Consider the following 15993-nt stretch of genomic DNA (forward strand, 5'->3'; position numbering starts at 1 on the left):
GGAGGGCAGTCTATGGAGAGTCCACGCAAGGACTCTGCAGAGGACTAAAGCTCCTGGCCATAGGCACTATCTGGGGCCTTCGAACAAGGCCTGTCAGATGGCTGCCTCTGTGGAAGGAGACGTTCCAACTGTATTTGTGTGTGTGTGATATAATTTTAGAAGAGCTTGGATGTCATCACATCCCAAAATACCCTTCCTTAATGTCTAGTTGCTACATTAATTCACCACTAGAATTTATCTTCTTTAACTTAATACTTGATTGCCCGTTCATATGTGTAACTTCCTGGGAAACAGGTAGGTTGTTCGAAGCCACTGCTGGCCAATACTTTATCCCTGTGGTATGGTGAGGCTTTAAGTCCCTCCTCAAGGGAGAGCCAGTCAAGGGCTGGGAACAAGGGTACTGGGTGTCTGGGGTGGGGGCTGAAGAGCAGCAGAGCGGCAGGCCCAGAGGGTGTGGGAGTACTGGATTCAGTCTTGGCTGCCTTCATGAATGCATTTGGGGCTGGGCCTGTCCTAGAGATATCCCAGAACTATTTTGGGAGGCAGCAAATTTAGCTGGTAGCTGGTTTAGCGGATCATCCAGATATGTTGGTATTTCTGATGAGACAATCTGTCTCAGAAGGAGACGTGCAAAGCCTTCACAACCCAGAGGGATGTGTCATTTTGAGCACAGCTGTGGAAAGTGCATAACCCACAGTCTTTTCCACAGGCCAAACCCAGGGAGGGGCAAACCACTCCTGACCGTGATCTCTTAGTGGGTCCAGAGCTTGCAGGCAAAAGCCTGCCTTCTTCAAAATCATCTGAACAGTACTACAGAGAAGCTGATGGGGAAACTGAGGCACCTCCCTAAACTGACTCTGGAACTAGATAGAATAGTTAAGACTTCAGCCCAGGGTGGGTTTTTTTTTTTTTTTTTTTTTTTTTTTTGGTTTCAAATCCCATTGTGATTAAATTTTAATTTTTAATTTGCATATTTAATAAGCTCATCGGGTGTTATAATTTCAGCTGTCAAATTATTGCACAAGGTTTTTTTTTTTTTTAAGTAGCAGCTTTGCTGCCCCTCTGACCTCCTCGGTCCTGATTTTTCAAAACCTAGAGCCATCCATTCCTGTATTTTAGCTATTTCTTCCTATATTACTGTCAAATTCCTAAGTAAAATAGTTAAGCTTTAGTGTCTTGATCTAAAATCCCTTTTCTTTGTATGTATGTGTGCATACGAGTGTCTGCACGTATGTGGATACATGTGCGTGTGTGTGTGCATGTATTGTAAGTGTATCTATGATTATTCTCCACTTTATATATTTGACACAGGCCCTCTTTCTGGACCTTGACAAGGCCAGTTCAGCTAGGCTAGCCAGCCGGCTTACTCCAGGCATCTCCTGTCTCGGCTTTCTGAGTGCTGGGATTACAGGACGGCTGCCGTGCCCACCTGACATGTCCTTGGGTTCTGGGAATTCCAACTTAGATTCTCACACTTGTTCTCTATGTGCTTTACCCACTGAGCCATCTCCCCAGCTCCCCCATCAAATAGCTCTGAGGTATAACCTAGACTCTACCTTCTACATAAAGAAAGGGTTTGGACTGTATACTCATAATCAATCAATCAATCGTTTCTCTCTGCCTCCCTTTCTCGCCCCCTCTCTGCCTCCCGCTTTCCATGTTCACACTCATACCTGTGCACACATACACAGCCCCTTTCCCCTCCTCTGCATACCACAATGCCATTTGGTGACAACTTTTATTTCTGAGATACAACTGGAGATAAATAAGCAAATTAAGCCAGATTCAGAAAGAATATTATTGCATGTTTTCTCTCATTTTTTGAGTCCTGGAGTTTACCTATATACACAAAATTATATATGTGCAGATGTCATGCAAGCACAACCAACGTCATCTAAGGGAGGAGAAGGGACTCGAGGGAGAAGAAAGAGCACAAAGGGAGGGGTGTGTGTGTGTGTGTGTGTGTGTGTGTGTGTGTGTTGGGGGGTATTTCAGAACACATAATACAGTTGCTCGGCATACACTTGCTTGTGTTGCCCAGTATAATAATTTTTCTGAGTGGCTGCCTCAGACAGAGACTTTGACCAGAGGACTCTCCTTAGGTAAGAATGAAGCTGAGTGAGCCTGGAGCCAAGAGCCCCCAGTCCATCAGCAAGTGGCAGGAATCAGAACCCCATTCCTGCAAGCAAAACATCGGTAACTCTCCGTATCCATCACCTCAGTATACTGACTGCACTATAGCTCTGGTCCTTTGGGGGTTCTGGATGGTCCCTTCTCCTGAGTACAATGCTAGAAAAGTCAGCAAAATGTGACTCCCCAACATTGAAGCTGGAGCCACCTCTGAACTGACGTGCCAGGCCTCAGCTGTTATTTTGTGCTCTCATTTTGGATGTGAGTTTATGTAGGTCCTTATAAGTAACATGGTAGTGTCCCAGAACCTCATCCCAAGGGACTTGAGCCTGTGTCATCCCGCCCTTCTTGAGCCGTCTGTGGGTGCTGCAACTCCTCCGTTATCTGTTAAAACTCAGACACATGTATGCATCAGCTGGCTGCAGCTACCCCCTTCCCTGCTTCCAGTTATAAGAATAGCCACATCCTGTGGTCACTGTCCCCCGCCCCCTGCCAAATGGTGACTCCCAACTTCCTTCATGTGCTGGGCTCTTGACTCAAGGATCCCAGAGTGACCAAGTCACAGTCTTAGAACTAATAGAATTCTCGTAATGTCCTTGATAGAAGCGTATTTCCCCCGTGCCAGGCTTGGGCCTAAAATTTCAGGGAGCCTCCTCCTGTGGATCAAGCAGAGTGGAGACCCGGAGGGGTCCTGCTGTGCCTGCCCCTCATGCATCTCAGAACCTCAGTTCTACTTTCTGGGATTATGGCTGCTGCCCTTATGTGCATCTGTATATATTTCTGTCATGGGTCAGCTCTCTCTCTACATAAAAATGATGGCCAGCTGCACAGCCTATAGCTCTGTCCGCTGGAGGATCTCCCCTCACAGCTAGCTTTCAGTTAAGCTGTTGCACAATGACAAGCTATTGTCAGCTGTGTCTGTATCCCAAGCTGACCCATCTGTGAACCAAAATGAACTGTCTTCTCCCTCGGCTGATTCTAAGTACTGGTTATAGAGACAAGGTCCGGTGCGGGATCCCTCACAAGGCAGGGAGAGAAATGGGGTCTGAGGCTCCTGCTCAGGAAGCTTGGTTGTCCTTGCACACGCTGGACCTCATTCTCCTCTTATGATAGACTGGGGCTGGGGTTACAGTTGTGTGCCACCATATCCAGTTAAAGATCAGCTCCTAAGAGGCAGATACCAAATGGTCACTTGAGATCATCTCTATGGGGGCCTGAAATTGTGGAAGGAGTTTTGTTACTCTAAAATCCTGTACAGTCACTTTGTGATCTCTTATTGGTGTTTCCCATAAATTCTATGTAGCATCTTGGCTTAACATTTCTATTGCCTTAGGGCATAACAGGAGATGTTCAAATAGTAGGACCACTCACCCATATGCTCCAGACTCTTTTCCCACCCTGGACTCCATCCAAAGAAACAAGTCTTCCACGTTATATGGTAGATGGATCAAAGCCATGTTCCTGGGCTGGAGAGATGGCTCAGTGGTTAAAAGCACTGACTGCTCTGCCGGAGGTCCTGAGTTTGATTCCCAGCAACCACATGATGGCTCACAACCATCAGTAATGTGATTCGATTCACTCTTCTAATCTGTGTCTCAAGATAGCTGCAGTGTGTACTTATATAACTAAAAAATAAATAAATAAAAAATTTTAAGAAAAGCCATGTTCCTGAGTATATAATATACGGACTCCTGGACCCACAAGAAGCCTAGCAAGCATTGGGCTTCTTCCTTTGTAACCACAGCAGATACAAGACGTACTACGTAGTCCATTGCTTTGGAAGGAATATTCCAGACTCATAAGCTCCAGAATCTAATGTTGGTGATGTCCAAAGTCTCTCTAAACTTCCTCTCCCAGCCCTGGAACACAACACTGCCAAAGTCCCTATGCAGCTGGGCTTTGGACTTGACCTGGCCCTGGAAAGGCAAGGGAATGGAGAAAGGACAGATGTCTGTGCAGAAAAGCTGAGGTCAGATGGGCTGTGTTCTATCTGATGGAGCACACGTGCCATTCGACAATCAGAACCTTAGGTACAGCCCTGGAGGAGGGGTTAGCTAGTCTCAGCAGGCAAGCAGTCTCGGGCAAGGCATCAGGAAGGAGGAAGCCGTAGCTGACGGTTCCTGCACACACTGGGCAGTCATTTGTAAAGACTTGTACTTGCACACTGTCAGCGTTAGCACTTGGAAAAGAGGAAGGCTTTGCTAATCCTCTGAGCCTCACCCAGGGAAGGCTTTGCCAGTCCCATGGGTCTGAGCCATTGGGTCCTCGACATGGCTGTACCCCATGTCATCATGGCTGTACCCCATGTCATCATGGCTGTACCCTGTGTCATCAGTGTACATTCACTTAGGGTCTCATCTGCCTTTTACACATTTACACAAGACTTCCTTGGCTCCCCCAAATGCCCCAAAGTCCTTGTTCATACAGTGCCAGCCTCAGGTTATGAACAAGGTGCCAAGGTAACATTCTGTGACAGGCCCAGAGGTCCAATCCCTTTCCAAACTAAATTTTCAAAGATAAAAAGCAGATCCATCTAGCTCCCTGCAAACCTTTTATAGTCATTTGTCCCAGTTCTAACATGACTTCATCACTTCCTATAGGCATCACCCTGTGACACATTGGCTCTTAGGTCTCAGCAGACACATGTTTATTTTGTCGTTTTGAGAAAGGGTCTCACAAAGCTCAGACTGGCCCTGAACTCACCACATAGCTGAGAATGGCCTTCTGGCCCTCTTACCTCCACTTCCCAAAAGCTAGATTACGGATATGCACCACTGCAGCTGGTACATGCAGGGCTAAGGATCGAACCCAGGTCTTTGAGCTTGTTAGGCAAACATTCCACCAACTGAGCTACGTTACTAGACTTGCGAATTTTGAAAAAACACATACACACAAACCCCCCTTTCAAAAAATGGTCACATCATTTAGACAGAAAATCAACATGGACACAGCAGACTTGAGCAAAGATAAGACACCATGTGCACTACACTCAGATCGTCCCATCTGTCAGAGGCAGGACTCTCTTCTCAAGGGCACGCACGCGTGTGAAGAGGTCTCCAGGATAAACATGTTCAGCCAGAAACCAAGCCTTGGCTGACTTAAGAAGGCCGAAATCATATCAAATATATTTTCTTGCTGCGATGAAACTACACACTCAGAAGTAGCATGGAGTGGGAAATCAGCAACAGGAAGAAACCAGAAAACTTGAAGATATGTGGAAATTAAGCAACACCCTGCAGACAACCAAAGAGTCAAAAAGGAAATCCGAGTGGGGGAAAAATGTTGACACAAAGGGAAACGGAATACAAAGTAACAAAATGTATCCATGCAGTGCTAAGCAAAAAGATTTCAAACAATCTAACCTTTCACCCCAGTGAGCAGGAAAAAGAAACAGCCCAGAGGAAGCAGAGGAAGCACCAACCCCTGAAGCAGAGGCTTCAGGTAAAATAAAACCCAGGAAAGGATCACAAAATGAAAACCTAGGGTGAATATTGGGGGCTGTACTTGTACATGGGGGTGAGAGGTCAACGTCACTTCTCTTCCCAGTCTCTCTCCACCTATTTTCTAAGACAAGGTTTCTCAGCAAACCCAGGGCTCGCTGATTCATCTGGGCCATGTCCACCACCAGCCCTGGGTTTTTGCACTGGTGCTGGGATTTGAACTCAGGTCCTCTTACTTGAATAGCAAGCACTTTACTGACTGACTCATCTCCCTAGACAAAATGGACAAGCTGTCAGCCAGACTAAGAAGAAAAAGGAATAGATTCCCTTTCATTATAAAAGAGAGTTTTGTGGTGGGGTGTGGTGTGGTGGGAGTGGAGAGGGGAGAGGGGAGAGGGGAGAGGGGAGAGGGGAAAGAGAACTGTGAATAAAAACACACCAAACAGGGAGGAGCTGCAGGACCAGTTCATTTTGGCGGTTCAATTTCAACATGGCTGAGGTGAGCCAAGATAATGAGGCTGCGGAAAAGGGGCCAGAACGTTCACCTCCGGAAGCTGTGCCAGGTGACACAACCATCTCCAGGGTGAAACTCCTCTACACCATAGTAGACACTTTCCTCCAGAAACTAGTCGCCGACAGAAGCTACGAGAGATTCACCAGCTATTACAAACACTTCCACCAGTTGATCACCAGCTATTACAAACACTTCCACCAGTTGATCACCAGCTATTACAAACACTTCCACCAGTTGAACCCTGAGGTGACGCAGTGGATTTATGACAAGTTTGTGGCTCAGTTGCAGATATCCATCTGGGAGGAAATCTCAGAAATCAAAGAGGAGGGGAACCTAGAAGCTGTCCTGAACTCCCTGGATAAGATCATAGAAGAAGGCAAAGACCACGGAGAGCCAGCCTGGCGACCCAGTGGCATCCCAGAGAAAGACCTGTGCAGTATCATGGCACCCTACTTTCTGAAGCAACAGGATACCTTGTGCCGTCAAGTGCGGAAACAGGAAGCCAAGAACCAGGAACTGGCTGACGCTGTCCTGGCCGGGCGCAGGCAGGTGGAGGAGCTGCAGCAGCAGGTTCAGGCCCTCCAGCAAACATGGCAGGCTCTACACAGAGAGCAGAGGGAGCTGTTGTCAGTGCTGAGGGCACCCGAGTGAGGAGCCACTGGGCCCAAGCAGAAAGCAGTTGCAGCCCTGTGGTGCGCATGTGGAGCCAGTCTCCAGGAGATAACGGAGCCCCCTCCACCGCTCAGGTTCTAGTGGGGTCACACTACCTTCAGATTCCTGCCATCATCTGCCTGCAAGACTAGGACTCCCACCCTCTGAATCAGACACCAGTCTTTGTCTCCTGTGGTTGCAGCCAGCACTGCCCAATGTCCTCCTGATTCCCCAGCCCTCCCTGGACTGGATTTGGGTTGTGTTTCAGTCTTCACTGATTGCTGCCTTGTTTACCAGCTCATGGGCCCTTGCCATGTTCTCCCCGACTGATTGCTGCCTTGCTGGCTAACCCAAGGGCCCTTGCCATGTTCTCCCCATATCTGTAAATAAACTTCCTTTACAAAAAAAAAAAAAAAAAAAAAAAAAAAAAAACCAACCACCAAACTAGTTGACTTCAAAGAGATAGATAAATGCCTAAAAATACAAGCCTACTGAATCCAACTATGAAGATGCAGAATAAGATGAAGAGACTAATTTAATGAGAAATGAGATTGGATCAATAAAATGTTTTGTAAAAATCAATTTTAAAAAAAGTCTTATGAAAAAATTCAGGACCTAATGGTTTCCGTTCTGAATCCTACCAAAGGCATCAGATTAATATAGTATTTATCATAGGTACCAATAGTTGCTCCATTGGGATAATTAGAATTATTTGCAAGTATATATAAGCTTTCCTCTCCGTGTGTGTGTGTGTGTGTGTGTGTGTGTGTGTTTTCCAGATTCTGAGAGTGATAGCAGTGAGAGATTCTCAGAGATGAAATCCTGACTTGAGTGTGTCTCCCAGAAAGTTTCACACATAGATACCTTGGTTTTCATTGTGGTGGTTTTAGAGGCGGAGCCTAATGGAAGGTGATTATATCACCGGAAGCATTGCCTTCTACATGGATTAGTGTAATTTTCACAGACAGCAGAGAGAGCAAGAGCGAGAGCATGCAGGATGAGCCCTTCCCGATGTTCTATCTTTGCCGCCGTATACTCTCTCCCTGTCACAGGCACTCTCTCGGTGACATTATGTGCAATGATGTGGCACAGCCATGGGCTCTCTCCAGAACCAGAGCCCTGCTCTCAGACCTCCAGACCCATGAGCTAAAGAAACTTCTTTTCTTTATCTGTTACCCAGCGTCAAGTGTTTTGTTACAGCGGTGGGAAAGTTTCTATTATCCCCGAATATGTTTTCCCACGGAGTACATACTGTGTAGAATTTAATCATTCATTAATTCGGCAAAGAATCCTTGCAGGTGCTGCCTGTGCCAGGCACCATGATAGACATATGAAGCAGAAAACAAGACCAAACAAATGTCTGACATAACAGAAGGACCATCCTTGATGCAGGCTGTGACTTCATTGGAGAAAGAAATACCCATGTAGTTATACAAATACTTGTTTAAAAGAGTAAAAAAAAAATAAACAATAATTTTTAACAGGGCTCCTTCCTAATAGTCATAACTGCTCTTTTTAAGGGAAAGGAAGCTGGGGCAGAAAATTCCAAGAAGCCAGGAAGAGGCCAAAACCGAGACATGTGACCCTTACGCTATAAATACAAAGCAGATTCAAGCATAAGACCAGGACTCTCCAGGGAAGCTGCTAAGTCAGGGGTAAAGTCATTAGCCATGAACTCAGAGGAGTCTGAACTAATGGGTGGGGAGCAAGCATGGAGGAGGCTGGAGAAGAAGTTACTACTGATCGAGGGTTGGCCTGAGAGCAGGGGACAGAGCTTGCTGGGAGAGCCACTGGCCTGTAGGCCATAGCTTCTTCCTTCTTCCTTGGGAGGAGGTGGCCCTGAGATGACACTTCTGACGAATGTCAAGAATTGCATCAGAATGTGTAAGCAGGGTACTTGTTCTAAGGGTGGCTCAGCTGTGTCCACTCAAGTCCTTGACCCCTCTCCTCTGTCCACCTGACTCACTATGGCCTGCTCTGGCCCCACTATCTTGGTTCGTATGTGAGCTGTGTTCCCTAGGAGAGTAGGGAGAGCTGAGGCAGACATGGAACAGATCTCCTTCCTTGGTAATGGCAGGGACTCAGAGAAATGTTGGAACAGGAGCTAGGGGTCAAGGATGGATGACTCAGTGCTGCTCAGAGAGCAATAGGCCCTAGCTTTTAAACATCTTGGGAGTCTGAGCAAGACCTATGGCACCTAAGCCTTTCCCACCATCTCTGCCTGCATGGCCGCTCCTTCCGCAGGCCCAGACCAGCAAGAAAGGCACATAGAGTATCTCAGGCACTTACATTACCTAGCTCACAATCACCCTGTTGTATGACAGCTGACTCCCTGGGGATGTACACACACACACACACACACACACACACACACACACACACTCTAGCTTGGAGTCCCTCCAACCATTCCACTGAGACCCTCAAAGCTCTGAGCCAATGGCTCCCCCACCTTCCCAGCCCTCACCCAAAACAGGTGCTCCCTGAAACAGCAAGGCTGCCTCAGGGTGCAGCAGGCACGCATGAGTTATGGGGTGAGGGCGCCTCACAAACAAGTCTGGTGCCCGGCTGTCTTCATGAATCACCACAGAGCCTAATCCTTCATTAGAACATTCGGCAGTAATTGCTGGCGAAATGCCACTTGCCTTTTTTTCTCATTTTAACAAAACATTTATGCATGAAAGATTTAATGCCAGGTATCAAGCATATCATTGTAAATTTACCACTAATTAAGCCTAATTAAAATAATTAAATGGCTGCGGAGTCACCATGTGAATTAAAATCTCTTCTGCTCCATGCTAAGCTGTTTCTCACTTAGCTAGCCCCCTCCTCCCCCACCCCTGTTTTAGAGACAAATATATATAACTCTCTCCCAGTTTTTGTCAGCACCCTGCTCCAGCTTCACACGGGGGTGGGGGTGGGGGGGGATGGTATTTGCAAGACCAAGGAGATTTGATAATTAAGATATTGCTGAGACTTGACGGTGCGGTTTTTCAATTTTGGGACCCCGGGAGGTTTTCCTTTATCTCGGTGAAGTACAGACAATTTGACAAATCTGTTGCTTGGAGCAGTCGCTGGCGTTTGCATATTCATTACTCGCTGGACTTTTAATCAAAGTAGCTGATGGACCCCTTGCACCACAAATAACTCGTTCATGAATAATTTATCCGAGCTCACTGGCTGGGCCCTGCTGCCTCCCGGCACCCTAAGGCCCCTGGATTGGCTCACCAGGGCTGGCCTGCCCCAAGCAGCACATGGCTGCTCCAGATGTTCCGGTATCCATATGTGCCCAGCTCATCAAAAAAAAAAAAACGGCAACGGCCCACACCCAGGGGCCTCGGCTGTCCCCAGATAGGCCATCTGGAGTTGGAGGGGAAAACAAACCTCGGTGAATTGTGGGATGTGCAGTTTCCTTCGATAGCATCCGGCAGTGGCCAAGAGGGACGCCCAGGAGGCACCGGAATGTGGGGGATGTTGAGATTCTCCCCAGAGTGGGTTCGGTAGCTATGGAAAGCCCGGCTCAGGAGCCGGTTGGGCCAGTATAGAACATCCTATGCCGCTACTGTCTCCTGCCACTTGGGCGCCCCACTCCCCTATTCCCCTAACAGAGCGAGTCCCGGCCCTGCAACGGGGGGCGGGGTTGTGTCCTCCATCTGACTCTGCACCTGCTACTTCTTTCTCTGCACCGTCTTCCTCCTCTGTGTTTCTGCAGCAAGGCTGGTGTTGAGATACCCCTAGGCCTCCAGCACTTTTCTCCTGGTGACCTCAACCCTGATCGCATGAAGCCCATTCAGTTTACCCACATGCCACATTAAGTATATTTTATATGGAAGCGTGGACGAGTTGAGCGGAGATGCATTCGACTGCTTCACATAATAGTATGTTTGGAGGCATTTAATGGACCATTGGCACAATTGGATTTTCAGTTGTCTTTTGCTATGGAGCTGATGGGTTTGGCTCCCCAGGTCTTAGGCCTCTCTGCTGGCTCCAGATTAGCAAGCTGGCGCTAGGCCCGCAGTGCCAAGTGGTTCAAATGGCTGAGGAGACTTCTGTGACCTCCCATGACCCAAGGCTGAGATGCTGCCCCTCCCGAATGTTCCCAGAGCAAACATAGCCCCACTCTGGCCTTACCACTCCTTGGAGATGATGGCCAGTTGGCCTGATTCCATTTTCTACTGGAAAGTGGGCCGAAGATGGCAGGGTGATACCTTGTCTCTGTCATCTGAGTTTGTTCAGAGCTTAGTGTTTATCAGGAAGTTAACTATGGCTTTCTTATTAAAAACAAACAAACAAACAACAGAAAACGTGTTATTGTTCCGACGATCACACAAACAAGCAAGACTGGTGATTCAGGATCTGAAACATATTCCGAGAATGGTGATGGCTGCAGATTGCTGACTGGGAACAGGGGTTAGAGAGCTTGCTCAATGGTTAAGAGTATAGTAACGCTCTTGCTGAGGACTGGGGTTCTGTGTCCATTATACAAAGCTTTTGGCTCACAACTACCTGTAAGTCCAATTCCAGGTAATTCAACACCCTCTTCTAGCCTGTGTGTGGGGGCACCTGAGCATGTACTGCACACACAAACTCATGTACACACGCACACACACACACACACACACACAAACTAATTAATTAAAAACAGGAACACTAACCATGAGGAGGAAATCAAGCAGAAACCATGGTCTACAGTGAATCAGAGGTAGCCAGGGTCAGACATAGTTTTGCATCCAGTGCTAAGGGCACATTCCCTGTAGCTAATTCCCAGGGTTCCTGCCCAGCTGAGAGATACAGGTACAGGGGTGAGGGGTGATGCACCCCAGGTCCACGCCACACCGTATCATACAAGGGCCACTCCTACTTGAAGACTCTGAGGTTAAAACTGTCCCTTGCCCTAGAGACTGATCTGGCCAAGGTGGACTTCAGTCATGTCCACTGGGCTTTGGATAAACAGACACCTGTTGAACCGGTGGAGATTACCGTCTGGGATTGTTACCCCGCACCCTCAGCCCTCACCCCTTCCAGCTCAGACCCCCAGTCTCAGATCTCATATCTGCCCTATTGAGTTCGGGCTCTGAGGTTCTCACTGAAGCGTGTGTAAGAAAGTCACCGGAGAGAGCTGAAACCACACATATCTTGACCAGCTGCAGATACACCATGTTGGGCAGAGGTAGACCCCCTGGGGTCTCTGGGTCCCTAGAGTCTCACAGTCAGAGGTAGACAGAAGCAGAGGCAACATAGGCCAGAAGCAATAGGAGAGAATAGCATTTCGAACTGAAGGGACCAGGAGACACCAGAAAGCTGGCAGAGGATTCCGGAGCTCATAGCATGGCCTCTCCTACAGCAGCCTGAACCTGCCCAACAGACAAGGCTCAAGGGGCCAACAGTGGTCATCCAGTGCAGGGGATGTGCCTCATCCCTTCTAGCCTCTGACACCCACACAGAGATCAGGTTGTGGCTAGAAAAGGGAATCTTTCCTCTCGGGTGTTGAGGGGCCTAGGGAAAGAGTTTGAACTCTCCTGCCCGTGTGCAGCCAATGTGTGTGCTGACGTGAAGCTGGTATTGGAAATTCCCTCTGGGATTTACACAGAGATGCTTCAGGAAATCTGCTAGGTGTCACCAGGAGAAAGTCATGAAGACCCAGAGAAGGGCAAGGGAGATGGCTCAGCAGGTCAAAGCCCTTTGTCACCATGCCTGACCCCCTGAGTGCTTCTCCCACTGAGGCATACACATGCATTCTGAAGAGAACTGCTTTTCTGAGTCTTCCTTCTACCATGGAAGCCTTCAGTCCTCTTTGCTGTACCTCGGGGGCCTTCTCCCGGCTCCAGCCACCCAGAAGCATGCCCTGGGTGGGGGAGTGGGAGAGCGGCGACCATCCAAGTACACAACACAGCAGCTCAATTGCACACCTCGCTCAGAAGTCCCCAGTCAGCCATCTGCAGCCATCACCATTCTCGGATATGTTTCAGATCCCGAATCACCAGTCTTGTTTGTTTGTGTGATCGTCGGAACAATAACACGTATTCCCAATTCCCTGCCAACTCATTTGATCGTGCTTCAGTTTGTGCCCTGCTGGGGAGTTTACAGAATCTTTGTTTATGACCACAATAGCTTCAAACCCAAAGACAAGAACGTTTTTACTGATGTTTCCATAAAGACTTATTGGGTAAAAGTGTGGTACTTCAGTACTGGGGACAGGGATGATGAAAAGAAGAACAGTGACACTTACTGCATCATTTGTTGAGTGTGATGGCTGATCTTGATTGTCAACATTACACACCTGGGAAGAAGCAACCTCAATTCAATCAGATTGGCCTGTAGGTTTGTGCGGCATCAGCCTGGCCCACTGTGGGCGGTGCCATACCTAGGCTGTATAAGAAAAGTAGCTGAACTGAAGTGAACCAGTAAGCAGTATTGCCCTGCAGTGTCTGCCATGAGTTCTTGCACTGGCTTCTCTTGATGATGGACAATAACATGTAAACTGAAGCAAACTCTTTCCTCCCTAAGTTAGTTTCAGTCATGATGTTTACCACAGCAACAAAAAACAAGCTAGGACATTAAGGTTCTGCTCATTCAGTTATCCTGACAGCTTCTCTCCTTCCTCTCTGTCTCTGTCTCTGTCTCTGTCTCTGTCTCTCTGTCTCTCTCTGTCTCTCTCTCTCTCTCTCTCTCTCTCTCTCTCTCTCTCTCTGTGTGTGTGTGTGTGTGTGTGTGTGGTACAGTAGGTCAGTAGGTGTCTGTTACCATAGAGATAAAGAGAGAAGTGGGGCAGAGAGACATCTAATCACCAGTGACAACACTATCTATTGTACGTGAGCTGTTAAAGTCTCATCTTCAGAGTTTGAGGGGGATAGTTTGTTTGTTTGTTTGTTTTTGAGGTGTGTGTGTGTGTGAGAGAGAGAGAGAGAGAGAGAGAGGTGTGTACCAGTCCACATCTCATATGTGCATGGGCCGACACCTATATGAGTTGTACACATCTGTTGTGGAGGCCCACAGCTGGTGTTGGGCATCTTCCTCAATGGCTCCCCTCTTTATTCATCAAGGTAGAGTCTTTCATTTGAACCCATCAGCTAGATTAGCTCACCACTTGCTCCCCCTCCCCCTCCACCCCTCCCCCATCCCCATCTCTGCCTCTTGAGTGCTGGGATTATTGTCCACCATGGCAGCCCCTCATTGACAGGGTTCCTAGAGGTCCAAACTCTAGTCCTGGCTCCTCTGCATCAAGTGTTTTATCCACTGAGCCATCTCCCTGGCCCACAGTTAGGGCTGTGAATGGAGTTTGGCAAACACTGGTTCTCTTCTCCCGAGTGTATCTTCTCCTTTTCTCCCTCCAGTAGTCTTGCTCCTCGGTGATCTTTTCTCCGCTCTCACGGTGCTACATTCAATCTGATCACCTTTCCTCCAACGAATCTCTTTGTGGTCATTTTTCCCTTTCCATAACTGGACATGATTATAAATAAATATAAATAAATAAGCAAAAGTAAGACAAACAAATGGAAACCTCCAGATTCTTCAGATCACGAAGAATCTGTTGGGATTCAGTCACAGCACAAGCCTGTGACTGCGACAGCTGAGTCCCTCTCTCCCAGGTCACAGCACCACCTTCCCCACATGCTTGCAGCATGAGTGAGTTACCTTCAATAAGGCTTTAGATCCTACTTTCCTTGCACAAAACTTTGAGCACAGAGCTAAGTCTATCCATTCATATGTCTGCTCATGCATCATCCATCACCTGGTCCCCAGGGCACACTGTATCCCTGGGTAACGGCTGAGAGGCTGAGGTGAGTGCAGCCCCTTCTTCACACCAGGCTCCTAATGTACAAAGTCAGTTTGATGGGCTGTGAGTCAGAGTTGAAAGCACCTGACGGGGCAGGGGTGGGGGCAGGGATCAGCTTGAGAGGACGGGTGAAGGGCAGTCAGAGAAGGACCCACAGAGAACTGTGTTAGAGAGACCAAGAAGTTTCCAAGCAGGAGAGACCCAAGCTGAGTGTTCTGGAGCGCAAGAATGGAAATGTTCTCCACGGGTCTGACTATGGAAGCTGCTGCCTCTGCATCTGATCCCGGAAGCAAAGAGAAAAGGGTCTAAGAGGGATCAGAGGGTATAGAAAAGGATGATTCTTTTAAAAGCACACACACGTGGGAGTCAGATGCCAAAGGCTTTTCGCTGCCTCTAGAATGTAGGTCTCAGGGATCGAACTCATGTCATCAGGCTTGGTGGCAAATGCCTTTAACTGATGAGCCATCTTGACAGCCAGAGAACTTTAGTATGTAGGACTGCACTGGAGTTTTACGATAAATCGGAGAAATAAATATGACAGTGGTTGGAAAGATGTAAGGAAAGACAGACTTTGAGGTTTGATTTGGGGCTAGAAAAGATTTGATAGAGGACCCTGCTGCCCCCACCCGAGGCAGTCAAAGAAAGCCTCCTGTTTCCCTCTGGCCTTCTCTGACAGAGAGAGCTAGTCCTTCAGGACTACTTATCACGGAACATAAGCTAACTGGCTTCTGCCGTCCGCAGCTGTGCTAAGAGATTTGGGACACGTTCTCCAAGCTTCTGAGCTGACTAATACACTAGAGAAGCTTCCAGCTGCTACCAGCTGCTAGAGCCAGTGACTGTGTGTCATGGTTGGTTCCAAAGGGCACCAGCCTAAGAGCTCAACTCTGACAGACCTCAGGGGAGCCCTTATGAATGAGCAGGCTGTGTACAGTGCTTCCTCTCTGGGGCTGAGTTTAGCTGGGGGGTCGGGAGGGCTGTTCATTTCATGTCCAGACCCAGGGAATCACCACGTAGTAACTTTCTGCTTTTGATATAGATATTGTCCCCAAACTGATGGAGTTGGGGGGGATGCTGTTGTTCTTTAATTCATTTGTCTTGTGCTATTTGCTATAGTAATGCAAGACTGACCAATGCATTTCCCTGTTGGGTCCAGCTTCTGTGGTTTCCTAAGCATTCTGCAAAGAGTCTCCAGAGGCAGAGAACACAGCCGTTCCACTTTGCGCCACACGCCTAGAAGGTGGTTGATTAGCCACTGAAAGCAGGGATATGGAGAGGTCTCAGCACAGGTGCACAGGCATGGCCCAACATTTGTGTGAATGTGTTCACATGGGTGAGGTGTCTAGTATAGAAACTAAAATCATGGAGCTGGGATCCACAGGATTATCAGGGCCAAAGAGCCTCTTTAGGCAAACAAGGAAGCGGAGGGCCAAAGAAGAAAAAGGATTCACCTGAAGTTACAAAAATTTGTGCTAGGGCAAGCCCAA

At 48.0% G+C, this 15993-nt stretch overlaps 1 pseudogene; it reads left to right on the forward strand.

Annotated features, from left to right (window-relative positions):
• The first annotated feature begins 6060 nt into the window (after positions 1-6060).
• Positions 6061-7103, forward strand: LOC143438888 (polyamine-modulated factor 1 pseudogene; annotated as a pseudogene).
• Positions 7104-15993: the final 8890 nt, after the last annotated feature.

The sequence above is a fragment of the Arvicanthis niloticus genome, chromosome 26 (assembly GCF_011762505.2).
Source record: "Arvicanthis niloticus isolate mArvNil1 chromosome 26, mArvNil1.pat.X, whole genome shotgun sequence".
Lineage (NCBI taxonomy): Eukaryota > Metazoa > Chordata > Mammalia > Rodentia > Muridae > Arvicanthis > Arvicanthis niloticus.